Genomic DNA, 8,483 nt, shown 5'->3' on the forward strand with positions numbered 1-8,483 from the left:
TGTTTATTATTTACTTAATTTTATTTGTTATAACTTTCATTATAATTAATCATATCACTAGTAAGAAGTGACTTTCACAGTGTCAAATAACACGGTTAAAAAATAAATGTCATCAAATGAAATGTAGCGAAATTTTTGTAATTCTAACAAATTTTTTAACATTGATTCATTTATAATTGTTGCTAAAAATGACATAAGAGATAAATGACAATGATTGTTTTACACAACCGTCACTAAAAGTGACACAATGGAGAAACAATGATGATTCCTAAGTTTTCGCAACTTTTCAAATTCTATTTTCACTTTTTACAACTACATGCTCTCTTTTTCTCTCTCGTTTTAAACTTCTTCTCTCTCGTTTGTAGTGTCATCCATCTTCCTCAATGTTCACATTATCATTGTTGCCTAGTCCAACGTCATCACTCGTTTTGTCGTCGATCATGCCTCTAATTGTGCCATTGTTTGTATTCATGTGCCCTGTTGTTACATGTTCTAGTCATGTTGTCATTGTTACGCATTATACTTGTGTCACCATTTGTCTGAGTGCCCACTTTTGTCACCATTAGTTTGTGCTTGTACCAAACAAACACAAACCTTCGCAACTTGCGAAGCCCTACTGTACCATATTGCACACTTTACAACTCGCAAAGCTTCGATGTACAACACCGTGCAACCTCTGCATCCCGCAAAGCTCCTTCGTACCATACCAAACACTTCTCATAACTCCTCTCACCACATCGTACCATTGTACCTTCACCAATATCCTTTTGCAGCACCAAACCTCAACGAGCAGTCACGTGAAACCCGACACATTCTTTACAAACCGTCTACAAGAAAATGACGCAATCACTGCACTTTAAACCCTAAATTTTTAACAATGATTAGAATCTAAAATCGTCTTTATTTTCAAAATTTGATGGTTCAAAACCTCGTGGATTTTGTAACTCTTTAACGACATCTAGTCGAATGATGATTAAAAAATCGTCTTTAAAAGCCTTATCTAACCATTGTTAAAAATGTTTTTTCAGTGTATATAGTTATATTTAAAATGTATTTGATTTTTTTATCAAGATAAGGGACATTCACCTTTTATCAAGACAATCTTTACTAATTATAATATAAAAAGATAATTATTTATAGAAAGCTTCATTAATTAATTATTCATAAGTTTTACTAACAAATATTTAGAATTATCATATGATAAAATTCATAAATAATTATAAAAATTAGTCATTAAATAAAAATTACTAACAATTTATTGACGGTAAACAATTTATTGATAAAATACTCATTAATATATTTTATTGAAAAAAAAAATTGTCATTAATTATCAACAAGTTTAAAAAATTAAATTATCGATGAATTTATCAACTTATTTTCAAAAACATAATAACCAATGAGTTTTAAAAAAATTATTATCAACAAATTTAATTATAAAATGATATAGTCCAAACTGAAAACTTTAACACTCATTTTATCGACGAAGAATATTCATTAGTAATAAACATTATAAATTAATAATAATTTTATCAACAAATAATTACTGATATAATTTATTTGTTAGTTAAACAAATTTTTATGACGAACTCATTTTCATAAATATTAAAAGGTCAAATTGACATCTTTTAATGCATCACTATTTTTACTATAAAAATTATAAAATAATACATAAAATTATAATAATACAAATTTATTAAAAAAAATTCTAACTTAGTTTTTTAAGGTAATTTCTCTCAAGAATATATCCAATGATATTAAGTAAGAAACTTAAGTACAAGATTTTAATAATTTAATATATAAAGGAATTAAGATTTTGATTGAAAGCATTAAAAAATGCAATTTAACTTTAACTCAATCCAATAATATTAATAAATAAAGTTTACATCTGATAGTAAAATTTTTTATCTCTAATAATTGATATAAAATTTACAACACATCTCTTACATTAACATATATACATCTTGAATATAAAATTAGATATTTAAGAGTAATTCAATAATAACTTACATAATAAATCTAATAATAAAATAAATTTCGTTATTACATATTTTTAAATGATTATAATATTATATTAAAATAAACTTTAATATAAATCAATTCAAATAAAACTTAACATTTACGCCTACTTATATATTATAACTTTCTTTTATATAAAATATTTAAAAAAAAATATCATAGTTTTGTTATATAGATTTATTTATAATTAATTAGTATAGAATATAGCTAAGAATGAATCCAAACTAGATAAAATGATGAATTTATCAATGTAAAAGGAAGAAATAATGTTGATGGAAGACTTGTGAGTATTAGAACGTGAGTCCACGCGCATAATCATCCCTAAACGTTTTCTTCTTCAAGAGTCACCAAGCACATCATTAACATTCATTCTTAGCTTCTTAAGCCGAAATTTTTGAATTCCAAACACACAAAAACACTCACATTCTAGAAATCGAAAACGATGAAGAAGCCTTGTTGGTTTGTTCAAAATAGTTGTCCGCAATCAAAGGGTAGAACATAGTCTTATAATGGAAGTGTGATACAAAGAAAGTGTGTAGCCTCGACTACAAAATCTTCAAACATTTCTTCTTCAACCACGTAATGATTATCAAGAGTTTTCATTCTAATCTTCCACAGATTAATTACTACAAATTAACACACTTCTTTCTTCAGCTAATTAAAGTTAACCCTAAATTCACACCCATCACTATATTTTTCCTTTGAATCATTCCTCTCTCTTTTTTTAATCATAAAGGAACGTTTCGTTTAAGTTCTTCATCATCATATCTAAGAATACCACCAGTAAATGGAAAATAATGTTAACAGTATTAGAAATTAAAAGAAAATTAGTATAATTTTTGTTTCGGTTCATGAACATAAGTTAGATCTTCTTGTATAAATAATTTTCAAAGTTTAGGTCAAAGTTTAATCGACAATTTTCTTTATACCGTTTGATCAGGTTGGATACTACCTGTATAAATTACTCTAACGCTAAAGTTAGTATTTGTTTACACTTTAATAATAAATTATATAGTAAAAATAATCAATAATAATCTTAAGATATAATTATTCTTATTGTTAAACTTATCTGTGATCTAATCCATCGGTTTATTGATAATTTCGTATTGGATTCAGACGTATGTGTTGAAAATATAATTTCTAAAAAAATTTATGTTTTGAAACAACATCTTTGTCCCTACGTACAGTTAGGTTTCGATTAAAAAGTTCATGCTAGCTAGTCATAGCTATAAAATATCAATACTTTTTTATCCCCTTATGAATTTTATTAAACCTTTTTTTAATATTTTATTAAGGCATTGAGTGCAAGCAACACTCCAATATATATGCTATAAAAAATGTCTGATGCAACATTATATATCTACCATAGACAAATTGTCTTGCTTACATGGTATTGAATCTTTCTGAGTCTCTTGATTCATTTTGAAATTCTTCGACTTTATAGATCAACAAATAGTTTATTAAATCTCTATGTAAAACAAAATAGTATATATATTAAACCTATATTTATCATGGTTTTTCCATAACTTTGAAATGGAATGACAATCCTTTGTCGGGATGAGAAAGTGAAATATGAAATGGACTAAACAAAAATTGGTACTCGTTGTGAAGAAATAACTCTATAAGTTAAAATTTTAAGGTTCAATTATGATTATAAAGTTACTTTTATAATTTTTTTTACAGTATTATTATAAAGGTTGATTTAAGTTATAACAGTGAAATCTTTAACATAATTGCTCTTGAAAGACATATATATACATATTAAAAATCTAAGAATAAATTGAGTAAAAAAATAGAAAAAAGTTAAGTGTATGAAAAAGAATACAATTAGTAAATATTAAGTTTATAAAAAAGAAAAGATTTACCGACGACTAAAAGTCCTCAGTAATAACAATATTACTTGCCACCGCTAACGATTTAGACGAAAGCGACGAAGTGAAAATAAAATCGGGAACAAAAACTCCAATTTCGGATTTAAATCACTGAGAAGGTTACCAACGGTTCAAAAGCCTTTGATAATCATTCTAATATCGACGGTTTCAAAACCTTCGATAATATGCTGTCGGTAAATCGCGTCTTTTCTGTTTAAATTTTATGTTAAAAGTAATGTCAAGTCTCTTATATGAATATTCCATTTTTCATTGATAGTAAATCTTCTCAATTTACCACAATAGCAAATTAGAGGTTTCTGAACAGATAATTTATTTTAGTATTTGACAAATAGATATAAGTATGTCCCATTAATAAAACTCAACCATAATTAAGATTAACGGTAGAAATGTAATAAAATCTAACTCATAATTATATATGAAAAAGGTGATTAGAAATGTAAATATGAGTTTAAAAATGAAAGAAAAAATGACAAAACATGATCCATAAACTTTAAAATTTTATGTTAAAAGTAATGTTAGATCTCATACATAAACTTCTCTTATCTATCACTTATTTTCAAGGTAACAATTGTGGGATCACCCATAATTATTTATTTGTTTAAAATTTGGATAGGTTTGAATTATTATTTTTTTTTTAAAAAGTTTAGGAAAAGTGGAAAGAGGTACTATAATGTAAATTAAAATACGTATTGGTTGGTATAAGATTTTGTGTTTGAAATTAATGTAGTTAGGTTATATTAATGTGAAAAGTTAAAATGTTGGATGGTAGTGGAAGTTGACATCATAACCTTACATCATTAGTGGTAGGTCAGGACTTAAATTAATTACATTCCTAAATTATAATAACAATAATTAAATTGGGAGCAGTTTCTACGTTACAGACCTTGACTCAACTATCATCAATATATATGGCAGTTTAGAACCGTTGTGATACTGAATGGGAGAATACCAACCAGAGAAGAAGAAGGAATAATTTCAATCCAAAGACCTCAACTTTACAAATTAATCAAACCCTCTCTACTTTATTTTCTTCTTCAGATATATTTTTTTATTGTAAGTGAAATGACATTCAATAAGAATATCAATAGGAAAACATAAAATTAAGAGGATATAGAATGTAAAAACAAAATTTGAAATTTTCTAAATTTAAATAAGGAAACTATTTTTTGTAAATTTAATTTATTTAAAGTGTTTTTAACATGGAGGATTTAATGGATCAAATATTTCGTCTCATAGTAGACATTAATGTCACAATTCCAAGTTCATTATGTGACATTGTTAGACTCAATCATCGTATATTTAAAAGGGTTTCTCGTTTTGAAACTTAAAACTCTAGAATTTTATATTTAAAAGGGTTTTGAAAAGTGAAAAGTAAAAGAAGAAAAAAAAATTAATTTACATTTAACCTTAACTTTCGAGCGACGTGAAATTATTGAGTCTCGACATTTAAACCTAATCCAATTCTACAAAATAGACTTATAAAATAAGGTTTACTTCTATTTATATATTATAAACTGACTTTATCTCTAGTCGATTTGGAATTTCTAACAGTTAAACTATTGAGTGTGATACGATACAAACGTATGATTTGGTACAAAACATTTCAATTTTCTTTATAGAGTGATTTTTTTTTTAAAAAAGAATCTTCTAAACAAAATATTAAAGTATTTATTAATTGGTGTCACTACCTTGAATTTTGATTCCACGTTTTGGTCATTTTCCAAATCACAAAACTTGATGACTTCAAAACCTTCATCATTGCTATAGGAAGCTTTCAAGTAACTACCGTTTTGCGAAAAAAAAAAACGAAAATGAAAGAAAAGTGAAGTGATTTATAACTTAGTGTGAAATGGGAAGTGTCTTGAACTGCTTCACCAACCCAAACACTTTCTCTTTACGCGGAAATTTTCCAAAGTCATTGCATAATTTTCTGTAACTTTTTTCCCTATCAAAATGCTAATGCACAAAACACCCAATTTTCTGTAACTCTCAAATTAATTAAAAATAAATAAAAATGTTTAGAAACTAAAAATAAAATAGAAATGTAATTAGAAAACATATTATAGGAAAAATAAAAAGTTATATATACATACACTGAGATTAGTGAAGACGCGTTAAAATTCTCATTTTCAATGTTGTGTGTGCTGACGATTCAACTTGTATAATGGTGAAGACTAAAATAGGGTTCATAGTTTGTCAAATGGTATCTGACCAAACCTTTTTATAGATTTTGACCAATGGACTTTGTACGAGAATTTGTAAATTAGGTTAAACGACTTAAATTCTTTTTGGTTATTGAAACTGAAAATTGTAACAATGTATGTATTTTCCACTAAGAAAATAAGGGCCACAAGAAATGTCATAAGTTTTGTTGAACATAAAGTGCTTTTTGTTATTGGTTGGAAAACTTCTTCACACAAATTGTTGGAAATTTGAGGAGTAGATAAGTGATATATGTGTCAATTTTCCTTTCATAAGACATTAGTTAATTTATATTATAGTACACTTTTATGTTATTAATCAATTCTATTAAGATAAATTAGAATTAAATTTTTTTTTTTTAATTTGGTATAGAGTCTGTTACAATAAAATTTAAGGTTAAGTATATTTTTAGTCTTTAAACTATTAAGCGAATTTGTTTGTAGTGGTACATTTTAGTCCTTCTTCTTAAGGAAACCTTAATTTTTCGTTCTTCAAAACTAACGGCGTTAAAAAAAAGCTGAGGTGGCTAACGTCTAGCCATGTGTGATGATATGTTTTCTTGCTAACGTTTGCCACGTGTGATGACCGGTGGCTATTGTTCGGCTACATGTTTGACGACATGTTAGAAGACTTCTTAACTGTTAGTACACTTCGACTAACGTCAGGCGTCATTCGACATTTAACTTTTCATACCATTCAGAGTTGTTTGACCCTTAACTATTAATTATGTGCATTTAAATCAAAGAGTTTGAATATATAAGTGGGTGTTGTATCACGTGTTTCAACCCTAGGAAGGAAGTATGTGCAGTTAAAGGCCGAACGACATTATCAGTTAAAGGCAGTAGACTAACGGTATTAACAGGTAAGAAGTCTTCAAACATATCGTCAAACATGTAGTCAAACTATAGCGACATGTCATCAAACGTCATAACATGTGACAAAAGTTAGGAAGAAAAGATGTCATCACACGTGACCAGACGTTAGCCACCTCAACTTCGTTTTAACGTGGTTGGTATTTTAGAACGATAAATTATGTTTTCCTAAAAGAGAAGGACCAAAAAATAGTTTAGTTTGAAAGAGAAACTAAAAATAAATTCACTTGATAGTTTAAAAACTAAAAATCCTAAAATTTATTAAACTAATGTCTTATCTATTATTAGGCTATTTTTAAATTATCTATAAATATTAAGTTTCATATACAAGATATTCATGCATAGTGAAGGTGATATAAAAGATTTTAGGCTTACTATAAAAAAAAAATAATATATAGAATATAAATAAAAATAATTTTTTTCTTAAAAATAATTTTATAAAGATGAGTTAGATTTAAATACATTTTCTAATACAATATCAAAATCAATTCAAACAATTTTTTTTTGGATTTATCAGATTATGTCATCCACAAATATTTAATATCAGGTATTAAATGTATAAATTCTTATACAAAATTAAATTACAATATATATATATATATATATATATATATATATATATATTATATATAAGTAAACGTAATATTCACCTTATTAAACATCCTACTTTAAAAAAATATAACAACAATTACATTAATTTATAAATATTTTAAGAGTTTAGAGAATAAATAATGTTAATTAATAGGGTTTTTCTTTCAACACTCCATCATTTTTTTGGAACACCCCATTAAACTGGATTTTGCTTTCCGAAACTTGCTAAACTAATTTCAGAATATTTTTTCCAGAAGACACTCATGTCACATCCTTGTTACAGATAAAAAAATTCCAAAAGACTGAGACGCGGTGCGGGAAGAAATTTGATGGAGTGCAGAAAAGAAAATACCCTAACTCGATAAAAAAATATACATTTACTTTGTTTCTCATAGGGTTAGCCCAACTAACCAACAAAACGCACCTCAGTTCAAGTTACAAAGGGCATTGCCTTCTGCAGCCCAAATTTACTTCATACACCCCCATCATTTGAATATACCCTTGTTCTATCACTTCCATTTGGGTTTATAGACCATCTCTATTTTTTTTAAATAATATTTTCCATCAGTAAAAATATCTTCCATTTCTATAGGATCCGTGTTAAAATAGACTTTTTTATTAATAATTTTTTTTTATTTCTTATATGTACAAAAAATTGTGTTATAAAATTTATTAACGAAATGGATTAGCATTATCGTTTTCGGTATTAAGTTTTGTTCAAACACGTGTAAATTTTTATATAATTTGTTCCAATATAGAAAAAATTGCATTTCTCTATACACTGAAGTTATAAAAGATGAAGAAAAATAATATTCATGATTTGAAATGTAATAAAATTAATTTCGAAACATGTATTTTAATTTTTTTTTTAAATATTTCAGAATGGTATGATTCTTCTTAGAACTATCTA

The sequence above is a fragment of the Vigna radiata genome, chromosome 2 (genome assembly GCF_000741045.1).
Source record: "Vigna radiata var. radiata cultivar VC1973A chromosome 2, Vradiata_ver6, whole genome shotgun sequence".
In the NCBI taxonomy this organism is placed as follows: domain Eukaryota; kingdom Viridiplantae; phylum Streptophyta; class Magnoliopsida; order Fabales; family Fabaceae; genus Vigna; species Vigna radiata.